This window comes from Hyperoodon ampullatus (genome assembly GCF_949752795.1).
Source record: "Hyperoodon ampullatus genome assembly, chromosome: X".
NCBI classification, from domain to species: Eukaryota; Metazoa; Chordata; class Mammalia; order Artiodactyla; family Ziphiidae; genus Hyperoodon; species Hyperoodon ampullatus.
In genome coordinates this window covers 134,301,804-134,324,622 of record NC_136913.1, presented here as the reverse complement: position 1 = coordinate 134,324,622, position 22,819 = coordinate 134,301,804, and the positions used below count along the sequence as shown (strand labels likewise).

The 22,819-nt window shown below is 43.8% G+C and overlaps 1 pseudogene across 1 annotated transcript; it reads right to left on the bottom strand.

The window, feature by feature from the left end:
- Positions 1-695: 695 nt before the first annotated feature.
- Positions 696-7,045, bottom strand: LOC307069862 (dipeptidase 2-like; annotated as a pseudogene). Its single transcript has 7 exons — positions 7,026-7,045; positions 3,337-3,405; positions 3,040-3,217; positions 2,588-2,672; positions 1,844-1,919; positions 1,054-1,189; positions 696-953 (listed from the first exon to the last, which is right to left on the bottom strand). The product of its transcript is annotated as a dipeptidase 2-like (transcript).
- Positions 7,046-22,819: the final 15,774 nt, after the last annotated feature.

Sequence of the window (22,819 nt, the reverse complement as noted above, 5' to 3'; positions counted from 1 at the left end):
GGATTCTTTACCACTGCGCCCCCAGGGAAGCCCTACCTCTCATTATTAACTGAATGTATTAACTCACTTTTGGCTATAATTAGTGCAGTTGCTATTATCATTAATGAACTGGGGGAAGATCGGGTGGTTGTCTAAGTAGCCTGAACCGACTAGAGAGGAAGTCCATGAGGAATAGGAGAGGAGGTGTGCCCACATCCAGAGCAGTCTAGCCATTGGTGGTCCATGGCTCATTAAGTAGCCTGAGATTCTGGGCTCTGTCCAAATAGGTACAAAGATCATTTGTGATCTAGGCATGTTCTCTTCTTGGGCATCTGAACCAGAATTACCTGAAAAGATCCCCAGGTGGCACTCAGTGGGTCAGGATGTGGATGGAGGTGAGCTACACAGAGGGAACCGAGTAAGGTCCACCCTCCCGCAGCCAGAGCCACCCACTGTCTTCTTCCAGTGCTGAGCCAAGCCACCTGGGTTTCCTCAGGCCACTGCCGACGGGTCTTCCTTGAGTATCCAGTGTCTAAACTGCAGGGTCCCCCACCAAACCCCAGTATTGGGAGCCTGCACCACAGACCCCAGCACGGAGACGGACACTCATGTTGATTTCTAAAACATTTATTTTCAGGAAATATTTGTGCTCATATGCAAGGAAACTTTGTGGGTATCTGTGGCTGCCAAAGTGACATCTGACAGGATTAACTGGATCACCAGAGCCAAACAATGAGGACTGGGAAGGCGGCAATAACTGTGAGGCCTGGGCCCATGTGGGGGCAAGATTTTGAGAATGACCACTTAGGTGACAAAATGGGATTCCCACGAACCTCAGCTCTGGTTAGTTTCTGGTCTGGAGCCAGATCCTCTCTCTGATGCAGACGTGGGAGGACGGAGCGGCAAGAGCTGCCCAGCTGCTCATCTGGGAACTCATCCTCCAAGCGACTCTGTCCCTCGTTCTCCTCCCGTACCTGGAGGCGGCAGTCAGTGGGCAGCACCTCTCACAGCACCCCCGCGTACACCTGCTCAGACCACCTGCTCAGAGCTACTCTTTTGCCCAGCCCAGCATACCTGCTCCACCTGTCTGAAGACCCACCGCACGTTTCCTCAAAGCACACCCCAGAGCTCTTCCTCACTCCAGCCACGCCCCAGCACCTCCTCTATCAGTACCGGGTATATGGACACATCCTCCAGCCCCTGTGGGAACCTGTGTGGCTGCCAGCCAGCCAGCTCTTGGGCCTCAGACCTGTTCCCTGGTCCTGAGTCAGAACCAAAGCCCTATGTGACCAGGGTCCACTGAACCCCAGCCCTGGTCAGATATGGAAAATGGAGACTTGGAGAGAGTTAATGATTCACTCCTGCTGTTCATCCTTCAGAGGAAGACCCCAAAAGCACCTCGACTATTCATCAAAAGTCATGGAGTTATACTGTTAAGATCTATGCCTTTCACTGAATGCACTTTTTGCCTCCATTTGTAAAGAGAAGAAAAGCTTTTTAAGAACTGTGTTGAACCCCCGGAATGCACAGACCCAACTACAGGCAGAGAAGATGGTCAGCCCAGCCCAGACCTTACTAAGAGTCTGCTCAGAGGCCGTGGGTCTGGTCTGCTGGCACTGGATGGGCGCAGATGCTGGGCAGATGAGCTCTGTATGGTGTTTTAGACAAATATGATGACCTAGAGTGGGGTCAAACAGACAGGAGAGCCCAGGAAGCAGACCCTGGGAGAGGGGAGATACCAGTTGGGCCAGCACACCTGAGGCTATGGTCAAGGCCACGAGGACCACAGTGTGGTGGGCACGGTGGCTGTGAAAGCCCCACTGCTGCCCAGCCAGCCCGAGACAAGCCACAGGGAAGCACCCACCGGCCAGCCCCGTCATAATCTCCACCAATCCCCATGAACTTGCATCCAATGACTGCCCTGATGTGGTCGAAGTGATCTGAAGAATGGAAAGTCAGCAGTGTGGTGCTTCCAGGGCAGGGTTGGGGGTGATGACTGGCCTCTGTTGATTCCCCTTTTTGCAGCCTGTAGGCCAAACAGACCAGTTCCTTCATGGCCTGGCACCGAGAGTACCAACTAGAGGGCCCTGAGGTTTGATCTGAAGTGATCCCAGCTGGCTCTAGAACTGGACTTCAGATTTGGAGTGGAGCCCAGAGCCCCCTGTTTGGGCCATTTCTCACCCAAGATTCACCCTGCCTCCCAGTCTCTTGAGAACCTGTTGGGGCTCCTTTCCCCAGGTGTGGAGGATGAGAGAGGAACAAGAGTACAACTGATGAAGACCCCAGAGACATCAGGAGCTGTCCAGTCCCTTGGCCAGAGGTAGGGGCAGTGCGCTTTAGGAGCCCCTGCAGAGGCACAGATGGGCAGCACCTGGGCTCTGTGTCTGACAGCCTCCCTGATACCCATCATTATCGCAGTTTTGATTCCATGGCTCCAGCTCCACATGGCACCAAGGTGCTGTGTACCATCCATTATTGGGTTTTTGGGAGCTGTACCTATTGCCAACAGGTGGGCCAAACCACTGGGGCTCTTTTGAAGTCCTCCCCAAATTTGGACCCAGCTTCAGCTCCGAATCAGAGTTTTCAGAGAGCCCAGGGTGAGGCTCACCTGCCCCAGTAGACATGTTGGCTAACGGGTTGCACTGCAGCACCCGCACAGACAAGGACACCATCACGATGCCACCGTTCTTCTTGTGCAGGGGCGGACTGGTGGACAGTCAGCATGGCCCCCAGCACAGCCACCTGCCTGTTCACTCTCTCGGCCCCTGTGAGGAAGGTGTTCAGCCCTGGCTTTGAGGTCAGAGTCGTCTCTTCTCTGGGTTTGTGTGAATGGAGGAGCCGCAGCCCTGGTCTGGGTAGTGTCTTGGCCCTGGGTTTCCCAGTTTGGAAGAGTATCTTACCACCTAGGGCTCAAGAGTTGAGGGGCTGTGGACCATGGGTTTTGGGGGCAGAAGATATTTAACCTGGGGTTTGGGGAAATTGAGGGAGAAGAGGTTCAGGGTCAAGGGCCCCTGGTTTGAACCTCTTGCTTTAGGGATTAGGGCCAGGGCCGTCTCTCACGAGAAGCTGCAGGATATCTTCAGGAACATTCTGAGTGTTCTTGCACACACCCCGGGCCGCTGAGTGGGAGAAGATGACAGGTGCCTGTGATACTTCTAGGGCTCGCCGTGCCACAGCATCCAAGACATGGGACGAATCCACCATCATGCCCAGGCGGTTCATTTCTGCCACCACCTTTTACAGGGACAGGATGGGGAGAGGGCATCAGGGCTGCATTTATCTTGTGTGCATTTATCTGTAGGGAACAGGCGGGGCTGTACATTCCTGTGGGGCAGGGTATGGAACCTGGGTACTTACCTTGCCAAGCCGGTGAGCCAACTGACATTGCTGTAGAAGGGGTGGATACCCTTTGCTGAGCTCTGTGCCCTGCAGGGTGGTCAGGAGGCAGTCTGACTGGTGGCCATGACTTGGCTACAAGAGCCTAGAAAGAGGTTCTTTTGAACCGTCTACACCTGCAACTCCCTGGTGCAAGAGGAGGGACCCAAACTGGGCTGTGCCTGGCAGTAGGAGGGCCCATCTGGGGACTCAGTCTTGACTATATTCAGGAAAAGAATGCATACGCCCTTTTTGGTCACCTGCATCGTTGTCGAAGTTCTGTCTCTTTTCACTTGCTTGAAAGGCGACTCCAATCTACCTCTTGAAAACTGTTTCCTGCAATTCTGCCTTGCTCTCAAATCCTTTTCGTTGCCTTACCTCAATATATTTTTGGAAGATTGTTATCATTTATAACCCTGCAAGTTTGTCAATTGCAGTGCCCCTGAGCTCCATTTTTTAAGTCCCTTTTTTGGGCACTGTCCACAAAACCCCAGGATTGCTTCATGCCCTATTCTTGTTCCGGGGTGCAGACTAAGCCTTTGGTGAGTTCTTCTTCCTGCTTGGAAATTAGAGTGACATGTGCCTGTCCAAACACCTAGGGCTGGTCTCTCATTGGTTCCCCCTCTTCCCGTTCATCCTCCAGAAATATTTCTAACTGTATGAAACAGGAGGTTAAAGCTGCTGATTCTTCAAGTGGGGAGCTTGTTAGAAAAGAGGCTGGAGGGGTGAACCTGATTACCAGGAGATGAGGAGATGAGGTGCCTTTTCCAAACTCTTCCCGGTCAAACGGTGTACCATCCTCTGGGTGTCAGGCATGTTTTAGCTGTAGGTAGAGTCCCTTTCATGTAAGGAGAATACCAGGGATTTTTCCAAATCAGTGTCTCCCCGAACCCCAAACTGGGAAATTTTTAAGCTACGGGTACACGTATGTTCATTAAGGGCCTTAGGCAGTAGTCAGAGTCTGAGCTTTAGTTGATTGAAATCTTCAGGGTCAGAAGCGCTCACCATCGGCCTCCCTTAGGTTACATTTTATCTGTTGTTGATACATGATGTAGATATAGATATGTATTCTTTTTCAGATTATTTCCCCTTATAGGTTACTACAGAATATTGAATGTTGTTCCCTGTGTTATACAGAAGTTCCTTGTTGATGATCTATTTTATACATAGCAGTGTGTGTGTTAATCTCAAACTATTAATTTATCCCTCCTCCCACGTTTCCCGTTTGGTAATAATACGGTATAAGGTTTTATCTTTCTCAGAAATGGGGGAGCTGAAAGAGAGGTCTCATTTTCAGTGTAAAAGCATTCAAAACAAGATTGAAGCTTCAGCCAAGATTATTAGATGTCCATCCTTGGAAAGGTATCACGTCATTTCTCTAATATTGACCTGACAAATAAGACGAACCCCTCTACTGAACTTGCTTATAGTAAAGTGATGGAAATATCAAATGGAAGTCTTAGAAACATCTTATTTTACCTGAGCCTTATACACTGCTCTGCGTTCCTTACAGTTTGGCTCACACATCTGTTCAGTGAAGTTACAATGTTCTCAATTTCTGTTACTGATCCTCCAGAGTGGGCCCCAACAAGGGTCCCCCTGCCCAGTATCGTTGAAGTGAAAAGAACGAGACTGAGTTTGGTTCAGAAGCAAAGGAAACTTTATATTTTGATCAGAGAATGGAGAGGTGAGAGCGTGCGCTCCCCCGCGGGCTGTGGGCAGGGCTGCTGTGTAGGGATCCCAGGAGCATCAGCGGGAAGGAGGGGGCGGAGCTCTCGAGGGCCGGGTTGGCTGGAGCTCAGGCTCTATGTCGCGGAGTCGGCAGGGGCCCCACGAGCTGAGGGGTGGGCCCAGCCATTCTGCACTAGGAAATCGGGACTGAAGTGCCGGGTGTGGGACCTCTGCATGTGGAACCCTAGGAGCAGGTGAAATTAGACAAAGCACAAAGGAAAAAAAGGTTAGATTTTATTTTGTTGCCCAGATTCTGTTTTTATCTCCCAGGAAGTTTTAATGGGCTTTGCTGGTGACAAACCCCTCCCCTGCCTTTTGTCCCGTTCCTCATTCTTGGGGTGCTGAGGGTGCAGACCCCTCTTCTGTAACTGCTTCGTGCTGAGTTGGGAGTCCTCATACCCAGGGTGGAGGGGCAGAACTTCTCCCCAGCAGCCTCCAGGTGAGGTTGATTGTCCCCAGGCCTCCTGCCTCACTGCTCATCCGCCTGAGCACCAGCACTGGAAGTGTTATAGATTCTAATGACCTTTAAAGGTCCAAGAAAGAGATGCGCAGAGACGCTTGGGGGGCAGGTTTCACCCCACCCCACATTTGTTCGGCTACCTTAGGCTGACGGTTTCTGCCAGCCTAGATGCTCTGACCAGTAGTCTGCGCTTTCTTCAGTTAGGCCCCTGAATTAACGTACAAACAGCACCAGGTGTGAGAGCCCTGCCTGCTCAACTCCCAGACAGTCCAGGGTCGGTGGTGACCCAGGACCATGACGGCCACTGAGTCAACGGCCTTTTGAAGTAGCCAGGAGTATAGCCAGTCTTATTGGCTGCTGTCACCGCAGTGTCTGTAGGCTTTTCTATGGTGACAGCATTATCTATGGTTCCCCCTCCAAGCTTATTAGCTGCCCTCTGGGTGCAGTAAGTCCTGCAAGCAGTAGTCTGCTCTTTCGGGGCACACTCTTCTTGTTTTCTGAGAGAAACTCCAGGTCAAGTGATGGTCACACGAGTCGTCATGGGGGCCCGTTGCCCCCATTTGTCTCTCTGGAGGTTGGAGGTGGAGGGCCTCCTCACTCGAGGTCACTGTGCCCACGAAGCGACCCCTGCAACTTCAGTGCATGGTGGGTGGTTAGGATCACCACGTGGGGTCCTTTTCCATTAGGAGGGAGCTGGCCTTGTGGGCTGCTGGTTTCCAGGTTTTTAGATACCCCCAGTATCCTGGCCGGATGGGGCGGCAGGCAAACCCTTGGTGACCATAGTTTATCCTACCTGAAGGGCATTCTTGCGTTGCTCCATTTCAAGTGGTCCCAGTTTTTGCACTAATGTTCCAAGGGCGATTTACCTTTGACCAGGAATGTAAAGGTCAAAGGGTTTAGCTAAATCAGGGAGTTCCAGGGCAAGGGTCTGAAATGACTGCTCTTTCCATTCTTGAAAGGCTTCTTCTGGATTCTATTCAAAAGGATCTACATCTTTTCATGTCAGTGTTTCATATAGAGGCCCAGCTATTAGACTGTAGTTAGGGATCCAGATGCAGCAAACCTTGGCCTCCCCAGGAACCCCTAAGCTGTCTTCTAGTTTTAGAAGGGGTAAGGCTGCAAATGGCTTCTTCCCTTTCCTGGGATGGGCTTCTCCGACCTTCTGTGAGAATGAAGCCCAGGCAGGTCGCCTTAGTCTGTGATATTTGAGCCTTTTTCTTGGACACCATCTATCCTTTATTGGCTAGGTAATTCAGAGTCGTCCTTAGTAGGGCTGGTGATCAGAATGTCGTCTGCATATTGAAGGAGGGTTCCCTTTTACAGAAATAGAACTTGCAGGTCTTCAGCTAACGTTTCCCCAAAGATGGTGTAGGAATTTTTGAACCCTTGGGGGAGGACGGCCCAGCAGTATTGTTTTTGCTGTATGTTGAGTTCTGCAACGGGGCTCGTGGTCAGGCCAATCCCAGGATATGGAGCTCACCTGGGCAGTTTCCTGCCCATCCCCGCAGCCCATGGGGCTCTCGTGGTCAGGCCCCTCCCAGGATATGGAGTTCACCTGGGCAGGTCCCCAGTAGCCAACGGGACTCTCGTGGTCACGCCCCTCCCAGGATATGGGGCTCACCTGGGCAGGTCCCCAGCAGCCCACGGGGCTCTCATGGTCAGGCCCCTCCCAGGATATGTAGCTCCCCTGGGCAGGCACCCGGCAGGGCTGGACACACAGGAACCGTGCACATAGCCCGCATTGCAGAGCACCCCCAGGTCACCTGTCGCTCAGAGCACCTCAGAGCAGGACCTGAACTAACAAACAGCAGCTCTGACAGGTCTGTGACCCTGGGCATCACTCTGTGCGGCCTCTCTCTGCCTGGTCTTCCAGAGACTTCCACTGCAGCCAGGGCACCAGGCCTCTGTCTCCACCCACCACCCCTCCTCTCCCTGACTCCTGGGTTCCTCTCATTAGGAGATGGTCTTCTTGAAGTTGTCTCCCACTCATGGGCCAGATAAAATGAATAGAAAACAAGCCGGAGCTGCAGCCCCTTGTCTCTCCTGACTCTCAGGAGCCCACACCTGTTCCTTGGACCTGGCTGGTTCAGCAAGGTCCATTTTCTGCAAATATGAGCCTCTGAGGGGTGAGGATTGGCTGACCTGGGCGGCCTGACCCTGCCTGCCAGCCCTTCCCAGGTGTGCCTGGGTTGAGTTCAATATAAACACCGTTCCAGGCAGCAAGAGCCTCTGCAGCTGTGCCTGACGCCATATTCTGTGCCCCGTGAGCAGTCTCGGGGCTGTGCTGGTGGGAGGGAGTGAGGGGCCGTGGCTTTGTGGGTGGCCCAGTGTGAGTGGGGCTCTGCTGGACTTTCTGCAGGAGTTGCCAGGTTGCCCCCTGCTGAAGAAGAGGATGTGTCACCCATACCTGCCGCTGGAATTTCTCCCCAGGCAGAGGTGAGGAAGGAAAAAAGCAGTGGGTGCCGGGACAGGAGGGGTATCTCAGGCAGGGAAATGGAAATCTTCCAGAAGAGCGCCCAGGGCCAGGACCACCCTGGCTGGCCTACAGGCACCAAGTCGGCCTGCGTGCTCTCACTGGTGTGGCACCATGGCCCTTCCTCTAGGCTTTCAAGTCATTGCACACATTCATTTGTTTTACCTGGGAAGGTTGGGAACAGTTCAGCAGCAGCTGGCCTGGGGCTCAGCTCACGTTTACTCACAAACGCCTCGGCACCGTCCCCCAGCTTTGCAATGAGGACACTCCTTGCCAGGGTCGGGGGGCGCTGCTGGCTGCATGGGAGACTATACCCCACCTGTGACCAACTTCAGAAGTGTTTACCAGTGGAGCAAGTGCCCTGATAGGGTTTTTCCTCTATGACTGGTGGGTTCTGTTTTTTCTCTTTTCTCTTTTTTTCTTTTTTTGCTCAAGGTAGGTTTTATTTCTCTTCTTGTATTTATAGATATAAGCATGGAAATAATTCATTCATATAAATATGTCTATGGGAAGGAAAGCACTTTTTTTCTGTTTTTAAAAAATATATTTATTATTTTAATTTTTTATTTAATTTTATTTTTTTATACAGGTTCTTATTGGTTATGTATTTTATACATATAAATGTATATATGTCAATCCCAGTCTCCCAATTCATCCCACCACTAACACCCTGCCACTTAACCACCTTGGTGTCCATACGTTTGTTCTCTACATTTGTGTCTCTATTTCTGCCTTGCAGACTGGTTCATCTGTACCATTTTTCTAGATTCCACATATATGCATTAATATACGATATTTGCTTTTCTCTTTTTGACTTACTTCACTCTGTATGCCAGTCTCTAGATCTATCCATGTCTCTACACATGACCCAATTTCATTCCTTTATATGGCTGAGTAATATTCCATTTTATATATGTACCACATCTTTTCCATTCGTCTGTCTATGTGCTTCCATAGGTTGATTCCATGACCTGGCTATTGTAAATAGTGCTGCAATGAACATTGTGGTGAATGTGTCTTTTTGAATTATGGTTTTCTCTGGGTATATGCCCAGTAGTGGGATTTCTGGGTCATATGGTAGTTCTATTTTTAGTTTTTTAAGGAACCTCCATAGTGACTGTATCAATTTACATTCCCACCAAGAGCAGAAGAAGGTTCCTTTTCTCCACACCCTCTCCAGCATTTGTGGTTTGTAGATTTTCTGATGATGCCCATTCTAACAGGTGTGAGGTAATACCTCATTGTGGTTCTGGTTTATATTTCTCTAATAATTAGTGATGTAGAGCAGCTTTTCATGTGCTTCTTGGCCATCTGTATGTCTTCTTGGGACAAATGTCTATTTAGGTCATCTGCCCATCTTTGGATTGAGTTGTTTGTTTTTTTACTGTCGAGCTCCATGAGCTGTTTATATATATTGGAGATTAATCCTTTGTCCGCTGATTCATTTGCAAATAATTTCTCCCATTCTGAGGGTTGTCTTTTCATCTTGTTTGTAGATTCCTTTGCTTTCAAAAAGCTTTTAAGTTTCATTTGGTCCCATTTGTTTATTTTTGTTTTTTATTCCATTACTCTAGGAGGTGGATCAAAAAAGATCTTGCTGTGATTTATGTCAGAGTGTTCTTCCTATGTTTTCCTCTAAGAGTTTCATCTAGTCTAGTCTTACATTTCAGTCTCTAGTCCATTTTGAGTTCATTTTTGTGTATGGTGTTAGGGAGTGTTCTAATTTCATTCTTTTACATGTAGTGTCCATTTTTTCCAGCACCACTTACTGAAGAGACTGTCTTTTCTCCATTGTATATCCTTGCCTCCTTTGGCATAGATCAGTGGACCATAGGTGTGTAGGTTTATCTCTGTGCTTTCTTTTTTTCTTCTTTTACATCTTTATTGGAGTATAATAGCTTTACAGTTGTGTGTTAGCTTCTGCTGTATAAAAATGTGAATCAGCTATGCATATACGTATAACACCATATCCCCTCCGTCTTGCACCTCCCTCTCACCCCCTTATCCCACTCCTTTAGGTGGTCACAAAGCACCGAGCTGATCTCCCTGTGCTATGTGGCTGCTCCCCAGTAGCTATCGATTTTACATTTGGTACTGTATATATGTCCATGCCACTCTCTCACTTTGTCCCAGCTTATCCTTCCCCCTCCCCATATCCTCAAGTCCTTTCTCTACATCTGTGTCCTTAATCCTTTCCTGCCCCTAGGTTCTTCATAAACTTTTTTTTTTAGATTCCATATATATGTGTTAGCATACGGTATTTCTTTTTCTCTTTCTGACTTACTTCACTCTGTAGGACAGAGTCTAGATCTATCCACCTCAGTATAAATAACTCAATTTCATTTATTTTTATGGCTGAGTAATACTCCATTGTATATATGTGCCACGTATTCTTTATCCATTTATCTGTCGATGGACACTTAGGTTGCTTCCATGTCCTGGCGATTGTTAATAGAGCTACAGTGAACATTGTGGTACATGACTCTTTTTGAATTATGGTTTTCTCAGGGTAAATGTCCAGTAGTGGGATTGCTTGGTCGTATGGTAGTTCTATTTTTAGTTTTTAAGGAACCTCCATACTGTTCTCCCTAGCGGCTATATCAATTTCTATTCGCAGCAACAGTGCAAGAGGGTTCCCTTTTCTCCAATAAATGTCTCACCAGTGTTTATTGTTTGTAGATTTTTTTTGATGATGGCCATTCTGACTGGTGGGAGGTGATACCTCACTGTAGTTTTGATTTGCATTTCTCTAATGATTAGTGATGTTCACATCCTTTCATGTGTTTGTTGGAAACCTGTACATCTTCTTTGGAGAAATGACTCTTTAGGTCTTCTGCCCATTTTTGGATTGGGTTGTTTGTTTTTGTGATATTGAGCTACATGAGCTGCTTTTTGGAGATGAATCCTTCGCCGTTTGCTTAATTTGAAAATATTTTCTCCCATTCTGATGTTTGTCTTTTCGACTTGTTTATGTTTTCCTTTGCTGTGCAAAAGATTTTAAGTTTCATTAGGTCCCATAATTTAATTTTTTCTTCTTTCCATTTCTCTTGGAGGTGGGTCAAAATGGATCTTTCTGTGATTTATGTCATAGAATGTTCTGCTTATGTTTTCCTCTAAGAGTTTTACAGTGTCTGGTCTTACATTTAGGTCTCTAATCCATTTTGAGTTTATTTTTGTGTATGGTGTTAGGGAGTGTTCTATTTCATTCATTTACTTGTAGCTGTCCAGTTTTCCCAACACCACTTACTAAAGACACTGTCTTTTCTCCATTGTATACCCTTGCCTCCTTTGTCATAGATTAGTTAACCATAGGTACGTGGTTTTACCTCTGTGCCTTCTATCCTGTTCTATTGATCTATATTTCTGTTTTTGTGTCAGTACCATATTGTCCTGATTACTGTAGCTTTGTAGTATAGTCTGAAGTCTTGAAGTCTCATTCTGCAAGCTCTTTTTTTTTTTTCTCTCAATACTGCTTTGGCTATCTGGGGTCTTTTGTGTCTCCCTACAAATTTTAAGATTTTTTGTTTGAGTTCTGTAGAAGATGCCACCAGTAATTTGATACGGATTGCATTGAATCTGTAGATTGCTTTGGGTAGCATAGTCATTTCCACATTATTGATTCTTCTAATCCAAGTGCACGGTATATGTCTCCATCTGTTTATATCATCTTTGATTTCTTTCATCAGTTTCTTATAGTTTTCTGAGTACAGGTCTTTTACTTCCTTTGGTAGGTTTATTCCTAGGTATTTTATTCTTTTTGTTGCAGTGGTAATGGGATTGTATCCTCAATTTATCTTTCTCTTCCAGGTTGTCCATTTCATTGGCATAGAGCTGCTTGTAGTAGTCTCTTAGGATGATTTGTATTTCTGTGGTGTCTGTTGTAACTTCTCCTTTTTCATTTCTAATTTTATTGATTTGAGTCCTCTCCCTCTTTTTCTTGAGTCTGGCTAAAGGTTTATCATTTTTGTTTATCTTCTCAAAGAAGCAGCTTTTAGTTTTATTGATCTTTGCTATTGTTTTCTTTGTTTCTATTTCATTTATTTCTCCTCTGATCTTTATGATTTCTTTCCTTCTACTTTGGTTTTGTTCTTCTTTCTCTAGTTCCTCTAGGTGTAAGTTTAGATTGTTTATTTGAGATTTTTCTTGTTTCTTGAGGTAGGCATGTACTGCTATAAATTTCCCTCTTAGAACTGCTTTTGCTACATCCCATAGGCTTTGGATCATCGTGTATTTGTTGCCATTTGTCTCTAGGTAGTGTTTGATTTCCTCTTTTATTTCTTCAGTGATCTCTTGGTTATTTAGTATCATATTGTTTAGTCTCCATGTGTTTGTGTTTTTTCGTTTTTTTTTTTACCTGTAATTGATTTCTAATCTCATAGCATTGTGGTCAGAACAGATGCTTGATATGATTTCAGTTTTCTTAAATTTACTGAGGCTTTATTTGTGACCCAACATGTGATCTATCCTGGAGAATGTTCCGTGTGCAGTTGAGAAGAACGTGTAATCTGCTGTTTTTGAATGGAATGTCCTATAAATATTAATTAAATCTATCTGGTCTGTTGTGTCATTTAAAGCTTGTGTTTCCTTATTGATTTTCTGTCTGGATGATCTCCATTGGTGTAAGTGAGGTGTTAAAGTCCCCTGCTGTTATTGTGTTACTGTTGATTTCCTCTTTTACAGCTGTTAGCAGTTGCCTTATATATTGAGGTGCTCCTATGTTGGGTACATATATATTTATAATTGTTATATCTTCTTCTTGGATTGATCCCTTGATCATTAGGTAGTGTCCTTCTTTGTCTCTTGTAACATTCTTTAATTTAAAGTCTATGTTATCTGATATGAGTATTGCTACTCCAGCTTTCATTTGATTTTCTTTTGCATGGAATATATTTTTCCATCCCCTCACTGTCAGTCTGTATGTGTCCCTAGGTCTGAAATGTGTCTCTTGTAGACAGCATATATATGAGTCTTGTTTTTGTATCCATTCAGCGAGACTGTGTCTTTTGGTTGGAGCATTTAATCCATTCACATTTAAGGTAATTATCGATATGTATGTTCCTGTTACTATTTTCTTCATTGTTATGGGTTTGTCTTGGTGGGTCCTTTTCTTCTCTTGTGTTTCCCACTTAGAGAAGTTCCTTTAGCATTTGTTATAGAGCTGGTTTCATGGTGCTGAATTCTCTTAGCCTTTGCTTGTCTGTAAAACTTTTGATTTCTCCATGAAATCTGAATGAGATCCTTGCTGGGTGGAGTAATCTTGGTTGCAGGTTCTTCCCTTTTATCACTTTAAATTTATCATGCCACTCCCTTCTAGCTTGTAGATTTTCTGTGGAGAAATCAGCTGTTAACCTTACGGGAGTTCCCTTGTATGTGATTTGTCATTTTTCCTTGTTGCTTTCAATAATTTTTCTTTGTCTTTAATTTTTGTCAGTTTGATTACTATGTGTCTTGGCATTTTTCTCCTTTGGTTTATCCTGCCTGGGACTCTCTGAGCTTCCTGGACTTGGGTGTCTATTTCTTTTCCAATACTAGGGAAGTTTTCGACTATAATCTCTTCAGATATTTTCTCGAGTCCTTTCTCTCTCTCTTCTCCATCTGGGACCCCTATAATGCGAATGTTGTTGTGTTTAATGTTGTCCCAGAGGTCTCTTACTGTGTCTTTCTTTATTTTCATTCTTTTTCTTTATTCTGTTCCACAGCAGTGATTTCCACCTTTCTGTCTTCCAGGTCACTTATCCGTTCTTCTGCCACAGTTATTCTGCTACTGATTCCTTCTAGTGTATTTTTCATTTCAGTTGTATTGTTCATCTCTGTTTGTTTGTTCTTTAATTCTTCTAGGTGTTTGTTCCTTAATTCTTCTAAGTCTTTGTTAAGCATTTCTTGCATCTTCTCGACCTTGCCTCCGTTCTTTTTCCAAGGTCTTGCATCATCTTCACTATCATTATTCTGAATTCTTTTTCTGGAAGGTTGCCTATCCCCACCTCATTTCGTTGTTTTTCTGGGGTTTTATGTTGTTCATTGATCTGGTATAAAGTCCTCTGCCTTTTCATTTTGTCTATTTTCTGTGAATGTGGTTTTCCTTCCACAGGCTGCCGAATTATTGTTCTTCTTGATTCTGCTGTCTGCTCTCCAGTGGATGAGTCTATCTTAGAGGCTTGTGCCAGCTTCCTGATGGGATGCGCTGGTGGTGGGTTGAGCTGGGTGTTTCTCTGGTGTGCAGAGCTTTAATCTGTTTGTCTGCAGATTAAATAAAAGTATAATAAAAAGTTTGCTCTGCTTGTCTGCTGATGCATGTGGCTGGGTTCCCTCCCTGTTGGTTGTTTGGCCTGAGGCCACCCAGCACTGGAGCCTACCTTGCTCTTGGTGTAGCTAAAGGCGGACTCTGGGAGGGCTCACGCCAAGGCGTATTTCCCCAAAATTCTGCTGCCAGTGTCCTTGTCCCCGTGGTGAGCCACAGCCTCTCCCCACCTGTGAAGGAGACCCTCTAAAACTAGCAAGTAGGTCCGGTCATTTGTCTGCGGGGTCACTGCTCTTTCCCCTGGGTCCTGGTGTGCACACTACTTTGTGTGTGCCCTCCAAGAGTGGAGTCTCTGTTGAGACTATGAGTCTCTGAGTGCAGTTGAGACTCTGAGACTCTGAATGGAGTCACACAGACTCTGGGTCCTTTGACGCTTCAATGCTTTGTGGTTCTAGATATCCTATAGGAGACGGTCCACAGCAGGTGAAGCTGTTGCTGTCAGTAGAGGTGGTGAAGCCAAAGATCTGCAGTTCTGACTAGAGGTGCCGATGTACATACAGGGCAAAATCAACTCGTGTGAATGTAGTTCAGGCACGTTTAAGATGAATGCAGTCATGTTAATGCCTAACATCTTCTAACTTGTGCCTCCTGTCAGGGACCCCATCCTCAGTTCCTGAGGCTCCTGTAAGTCATGTACAGGGGAACGGAGAGTGGGCTCTGTCCAGTGTGAGCCCTGAGTTACCCTGTGTGTATCTTAGGATACATTGAATTTATGTGGTGGCTGTTGTAACATCATCTCTTTCACTTCTGATTTATTTGGGCCGTCTCTTTTTAACAAAACGTACTACTGTTTTCTTTTATACTTTACAGAAGTTTAATAAGTGTTTGATCTACTACCCTTACTCTATGTATACTTTTTGCAGTGAGATTTGTACTTTTGTTTGTTTTCTTGTTACCAGCAATAATTAGTGACACTTCTTTTAAGTTACCTTCAACATTGCTTATAAACCTGCTTTATTAGTGATGACAGAGCTTTAATGGAAGTCGTGTTCTGGTTGTAAATTAGAATGCAATGTGCCAGCAAAAAGCCCCTTAAGTTTATGTCTCATTGCTTCTTGTTCTTTTTTAAATTTATTTTTTATTTTTTATCACAGCAAATTATATTACAATATTTTGTGTGTTCTCAGTGTGCAAGATGTGGTTCTTTTACACATATACATATATCTATTCTTCTTCAGATCCTTTTCCAATGTAGGTTATGACACAATGTTGAGTAGTGTTCTCTGGTATTCTGTATGTCTTTGGTGATTATGTATTTCAAATGTGTTTCTATATCTGTGTTAACCGCAATATCCTAATGCATCCGATCCTCACACCTTTCCATTTGGTGAACCATAAGTTTGTTTAATGAATCTGTGATTGCCTTTCTCTGTGGAAATATCTTCAATAGTATCAATTTTTAGCTAACACATATAAGTGATATAATTGGATGGGTGTCTTTTACTGTCCGACTTAGAACAATTTGCCTGGTTACCTCTAGACTCATCTATGGTGCTTCAAATGGCATTGTTTCATTTTTTCCCCTAGCTAGTATTCCATCTGTACATGTAACAGTTCTTCTTTGTCCACTCATGTCTTGATGGCCATTTTGGTTGCCTCCATGTCTTGGCTATTTGAACACTGCTGCAGTGTACATTTGTCTGCCTGCGTCTTTCCAATTCTGTCTTCTTATGTTATAGGCCCAGGAGTGGTCCTCCTGTATCATATGGTAGCTCAGTATTTACCTTTTCAATGCACCTCCTTTGTGTTTTCCTTACTGGCTCTTACCATGTCCCACGTTGAACCAAGCCTAGGCATTTCTCCACAACCCCTTCAGCATTTATTGTTTGCAGAATTTTTGCTGATGGTCATTCTGACTGTTGTGAGCTGATAGGATTTTTGTAATTTGGATTTGCATGTCTTTAATTATTTCTAAGTTTCATTTTTCCACACCTTTTAAAATTTCTGTTAAAGAACAAATGAAAAAAATGGAGAATACAATTAACCTCCTGAAATTGTCTTCTTGAAAGGTTGCCCTCAAAATTGAATTTTTTGGTCAATATTCGCTCCCAGGATTGTTTTTGAGGGCAGGTGTCATTCACAGGCCTGTAATGAGTGTGAATATTTAGTGACCATTAGCACTGGGTTTAAAGCTGCTGTTGTGGTAAACGGCCACTAGGCGGCAGCATTTCTCCATTCACAAATCTCGTTACTAGGGCAGCAGAGCCGTTCTGGAATCCCTGTTCCTAGGTTGTAAATTAAAATGGAATGTGCCAGGAGAAACCCCCATAAGTTTATGTTACATTATTTCTTGTTTGTTGTTTTAGTTTTTTTAATAGGTGTAATGGTTAGAATATTGTTTGTCCTATGTGTACACAATCTGGTTCATTTGTGCATAATATATATATATATATATATATATATATATATATTCATGTACAGATCCACTTCCCATGTAAATTATTGCAGAGTGTTCCATAGACCTCCCTTGCTATATGGTCGGTCTTTTTGTTATGTGTATTTAATAGGTATTTGTACACGTATGGTAACCCTAATCTTAATTTTTCCATTCCCCCCACCTTTCCTTTTAGATAAGCATAGTTTGTTTTCTAAGTGTGTGAGTGTCTTTCTCTGTGCAAATATGTTCATTTGTGTCAGTTGTTAGATAACGCCTGTAAGTGATATCATAGGATATGTCCTTTGCTTTCCGACTTACCTCATGTTCTGTGATTATCTCTAGGCTCAACTATGGTGCCTAAAAGAGCAGTGTTTCATTGTTTTCCATGGCTAATATTCCATTGTGTACATGGACCACTTCTTCTTTTTCAACTGATATCGTGATGGACATTTTGGTTGCTTCCGTGTCTTGACTATTGTGAAAATTCCTGCAGTGCAGCTGTTGAAGCCTGTGCCTTGTCGACTCTGGACTTGTCAGGTGAGAGTCTCAGTGGCGGGCCTGCTGAATGGAATGGTGGCTCAAGTTTTACTTTAAAACACAGCTCCTTTCTATTCTTATTATGGGCTGTCACCACTTTACATCTCACCAGCAGCTAGAGGGTACAGAGTTCTCTAAAACACCCTCAGCATTTAATGTTTGTAGACTTCCAGCAGATGGTAGTTGACATGTGTGAGTTGAAATCATTTTGGAGGTTAGATTTGCATGAGTCTAATAATTACTGATGTTGAGCTTTTATCCATTTTTCCTCTTTTTTGAAAATGAGTGAGTAAAACTTACTCCTCCATACAATCTCCTTGAAAAATTTGACAGTTTTGAATTATTTTGGCCATTCCCTACCTCCGCACAATTTTTTAGGGCAGGTGTCCTTTACAGCCCTGAATCCTTGTGAATGTTCAGTGACCATTAGCTGTGGGTTCAAAGCCGCTCTTGTGGGAAACGGCCACAAGGCGGCAGCATTTCTACATTTCCAAGTCTGGGATTTTGGGGCACAGAGCTGTCGTGGCAATCGTGTTAGTCAGCTGCAAATTAGAGTGCAATGTGCCAGCGCAAACCCCCAAGAGCTCATATCTCCTAAATTGTTGTTTGCTTTTTAAATTTAATTTTTATTAATTATCAGAGCAAATTTGATCAAAATGTAGATTCTCCTAGGTGTACAGTTTCTGGTTCATCCTATCAATGTATCTGTCTATTCCTGTTTGGATCCATTCCCGTGTATGTTATTATAGAGTGTTGAGTAGACCTCTCTTCGTATTCCATAGGTATTTTGTGATTATATATTTCATATGTATTTAGTATATGTCTGTTAGCCCCCATATCCTAATTCATACATTCCTTACACCTTTCCATTTGGTTAAACATAATTTGGTTTTCTGAATCTATGCGTGTCCTTCTCTTGGAAATTATTTCCTGGGTATCAATTCTTAGGTAACACCTATAAGTGATGTCATAGGATGTCTGTCTTTCGGTTTCTTTCTTACTTCCAGTGTGGTGATTATCTCTAGGTCCTTCTATGGTGGTGCCAACGGCACTGTTCCATGCTTTTTCATGGCTAATATTCCATTGTGTACATGGACGACTTCTTCTTGGTGCATTTTTCTGTTGATGCACATTTTGGTTTCTTCCAGGTTTGGTTATGGTACACCTTGCTGCAGTGCAGGATTGCCAGCCTTTGTGTTTTTGATTCTGCTCTCTTCAGGTGATAGGCCCATGAGTGGTCCTACCAGATCACATGGCAGCTCCATTTTTACCCTTAAATGCACCTCCATTCTGTTCTCACTACTGGCTGTTACCAGGTTGCATCCCACCAGCAGCTAAAGGGTATGCAGTTCTCTAAAACCCATTCAGCATTTATTCTTTGTAGACTTTTTTTGCTGATGATCATTCTGACGGCTGTCAGGTGAACGTTTGTGTACACTGGATTTGCATGGCTTTATTAATTCCTGATGTTCAGCCTCTTTCCATTCCCTTTTTTTTAACAAAAACAGAAAGAAAGAAAAAGAAACAGAAGACAAATGTGCATAAATTATGCCTCTTGAAACTGTCGGTTTGAAATATGGATGCCTTTGAATTTTTTGGTCGATATACGACCCCAGGATTTGTTTTCAGTGCAGGTGTGATTTACAGGCCTGCAATTATTTTGAATATCAACTGACCATTAACGCTGGGATTAAAGCTGCTGTTGTGTGAAACGCCCACAAGGTGGCATTAGTTCTACTTTACCAAATCTGGTTACTAGGGCAACAGATCCTCAATGGAAGTTGTGTTCTAGGTTGTAGTTTAGAATGGCGTGTGCCAGGAAAAAGCCCCTTAAGTATATGTCTCACTACTTCTTGTTCGTTTATTTAATTTAATTTTTATTTTTATCACAGCAAGTTTGATTACAATGTTTGGCTCTTTGTAGGTGTGCAAGATGTGGTTCTTTTACACATAAACATATGTCTATTCTTCCTGGAATCCTTTTCCCATGTACGTTATGACAGAATGTTGAGTAGTCTTCTCTTGGTGTTCCGTAGGTCTTTGGTGATTATATATTTCACCTGTGTTTGTATACGTCTGTTAACCCCAATATCCTAATGTATCCAATCCTCACAAATTGCCATTGGTGAACCATAAGATTGTTGAATGGATCAGTGGTTGCCCTTCTCTGTGGAAATATCTTCACTGGTATCAATTTATAGGTAATACCTAAAGGTGATATCATACGATATGTGTCTTTCTCTTTCTGACATACTACAAGTTGTGTGATTACCTCTAGACTCATCTACAGTGCTGCAAATGTCATCGTGTTCTTTTTTTCCTTGGCTAATACTCCATCTGTACATGTACCAGTTCTTCTTTGTGCACTCATCTGTTGATGGACTTTTTGGTTGCTTCCATGACTTGGCAATTGTAATGCTGCGGCAATGCACATTTGCCTGCCTGTGTCTTTCCAATTCTGTCTTCTTAGGTTATAGGCCCAGGAGTGGGCCTGCTGGATCATATGGTAGAAAAATATTTACCTAGTAAAGGCACCTCCATTCTGTTCTTGTTAGTGGCTCTTACCAGGTCACGTCCCACTTAAAGTTGAGGGTATGCACTTCTGCACAACACCTTCAGCATTTATTGGTTGTAGTTTTTGTTGCTGATGTTTATTCTGACTAGTGTGAGCTGCTATATGTTTGTGGTTGGATTTGCATGCGTCTCATAATCCATTGAAATTGAGCTTTCTGGCATGTCCTTTTTTTCTTCAAACTGTGAGTAGAGCTTACCTCTTCAAATTGTTTTCGTGAAGTATGTGTGACATTTAGAAATATTTTGGCCATTACCTCCCTAATGACATTCTGAGGGCAGGTTTCATTTACAGCCCTCCAGTACTGGTGCATGTGAAGTGACCCTTAGCACAGGTTTTAAAGCTGCTGTTGCAGGTCACGGCCAGAGGGTGGCAGCATTTCTGCTTTTCACAAGCTTTTAACTAGGGAAACAGACTACCTTGCCGTGGTATTTCTTGGTTATAAATTACAGTGGAATGTGCCTGGATAAACCCCCGAATGCTGATGTTTCTTTACTTTTGTTTGTTTTCTAGATTGAGTTTATATTTTTTTATTGGAGTCATATTCCATTGTGTACATGGACCACTTCTTCTTTGTGCATTCCTCTGTTGATGGACATTTTCATAGCTTCCAAGTTTTGGCTATGATAAATATTGCTGGAGTGCAGGATTGCCAGGCTGTATTTTTTTTTGTTTGTTTTGCAGTACGTAGGCCACTCACTGCCATGGCCGCTGCGATTGCAGAGCACAGGCTCTGGACGCACAGGCCCAGCAGCCATAGCTCACGGGACCAGCCGCTCCGCGGCATGTGTGATTTTCCCGAACCGGGGCATGAACCCGTGTCCCCTGCTTCGGCAGCGGACTCTCAACCACTGCACCACCAGTGAAGTCCAGCCTGTGTCTTTTTGATTCTCATCCTCTCAGGCGATAGGCCCAGCAGTGGGTATGCTTGATTGAATGGTAGCTCAGTATTTACCTTTTCAATGCACCTCCTTTGTGTTTTCCTTACTGGCTCTTACCATGTCCCACGTTGAACCAAGCCTAGGCATTTCTCCACAACCCCTTCAGCATTTATTGTTTGCAGAATTTTTGCTGATGGTCATTCTGACTGTTGTGAGCTGATAGGATTTTTGTAATTTGGATTTGCATGTCTTTAATTATTTCTAAGTTTCATTTTTCCACACCTTTTAAAATTTCTGTTAAAGAACAAATGAAAAAAAATGGAGAATACAATTAACCTCTTGAAATTGTCTTCTTGAAAGGTTGCCCTCAAAATTGAATTTTTTGGTCAATATTCGCTCCCAGGATTGTTTTTGAGGGCAGGTGTCATTCACAGGCCTGTAATGAGTGTGAATATTTAGTGACCATTAGCACTGGGTTTAAAGCTGCTGTTGTGGTAAACGGCCACTAGGCGGCAGCATTTCTCCATTCACAAATCTCGTTACTAGGGCAGCAGAGCCGTTCTGGAATCCCTGTTCCTAGGTTGTAAATTAAAATGGAATGTGCCAGGAGAAACCCCCATAAGTTTATGTTACATTATTTCTTGTTTGTTGTTTTAGTTTTTTTAATAGGTGTAATGGTTAGAATATTGTTTGTCCTAGGTGTACACAATCTGGTTCATTTGTGCATTATATATATATATATATATATATATATATTCATGTACAGATCCACTTCCCATGTAAATTATTGCAGAGTGTTCCATAGACCTCCCTTGCTATATGGTCGGTCTTTTTGTTATGTGTATTTAATAGGTATTTGTACACGTATGGTAACCCTAATCTTAATTTTTCCATTCCCCCCACCTTTCCTTTTAGATAAGCATAGTTTGTTTTCTAAGTGTGTGAGTGTCTTTCTCTGTGCAAATATGTTCATTTGTGTCAGTTGTTAGATAACGCCTGTAAGTGATATCATAGGATATGTCCTTTGCTTTCCGACTTACCTCATGTTCTGTGATTATCTCTAGGCTCAACTATGGTGCCTGAAAGAGCAGTGTTTCATTGTTTTCCATGGCTAATATTCCATTGTGTACATGGACCACTTCTTCTTTTTCAACTGATATCGTGATGGACATTTTGGTTGCTTCCGTGTCTTGACTATTGTGAAAATTCCTGCAGTGCAGCTGTTGAAGCCTGTGCCTTGTCGACTCTGGACTTGTCAGGTGAGAGTCTCAGTGGCGGGCCTGCTGAATGGAATGGTGGCTCAAGTTTTACTTTGAAACGCAGCTCCTTTCTATTCTTATTATGGGCTGTCACCACTTTACATCTCACCAGCAGCTAGAGGGTACACAGTTCTCTAAAACACCCTCAGCATTTAATGTTTGTAGACTTCCAGCTGATGGTAGTTGACATGTGTGAGTTGAAATCATTTTGGAGGTTAGATTTGCATGAGTCTAATAATTACTGATGTTGAGCTTTTATCCATTTTCCTCTTTTTTGAAAATGAGTGAGTAAAACTTATTCCTCCATACAATCTCCTTGAAAAATTTGACAGTTTTGAATTATTTTGGCCATTCCCTACCTCCGCACAATTTTTTAGGGCAGGTGTCCTTTACAGCCCTGAATCCTTGTGAATGTTCAGTGACCATTAGCTGTGGGTTCAAAGCCGCTCTTGTCGGAAACGGCCACAAGGCGGCAGCATTTCTACATTTCCAAGTCTGGGATTTTGGGGCACAGAGCTGTCGTGGCAATCGTGTTAGTCAGCTGCGAATTAGAGTGCAATGTGCCAGCGCAAACCCCCAAGAGCTCATATCTCCTAAATTGTTGTTTGCTTTTTAAATTTAATTTTTATTAATTATCAGAGCAAATTTGATCAAAATGTAGATTCTCCTAGGTGTACAGTTTCTGGTTCATCCTATCAATGTATCTGTCTATTCCTCTTTGGATCCATTCCCGTGTATGTTATTATAGAGTGTTGAGTAGACCTCTCTTCGTATTCCATAGGTATTTTGTGATTATATATTTCATATGTATTTAGTATATGTCTGTTAGCCCCCATATCCTAATTCATACATTCCTTACACCTTTCCATTTGGTTAA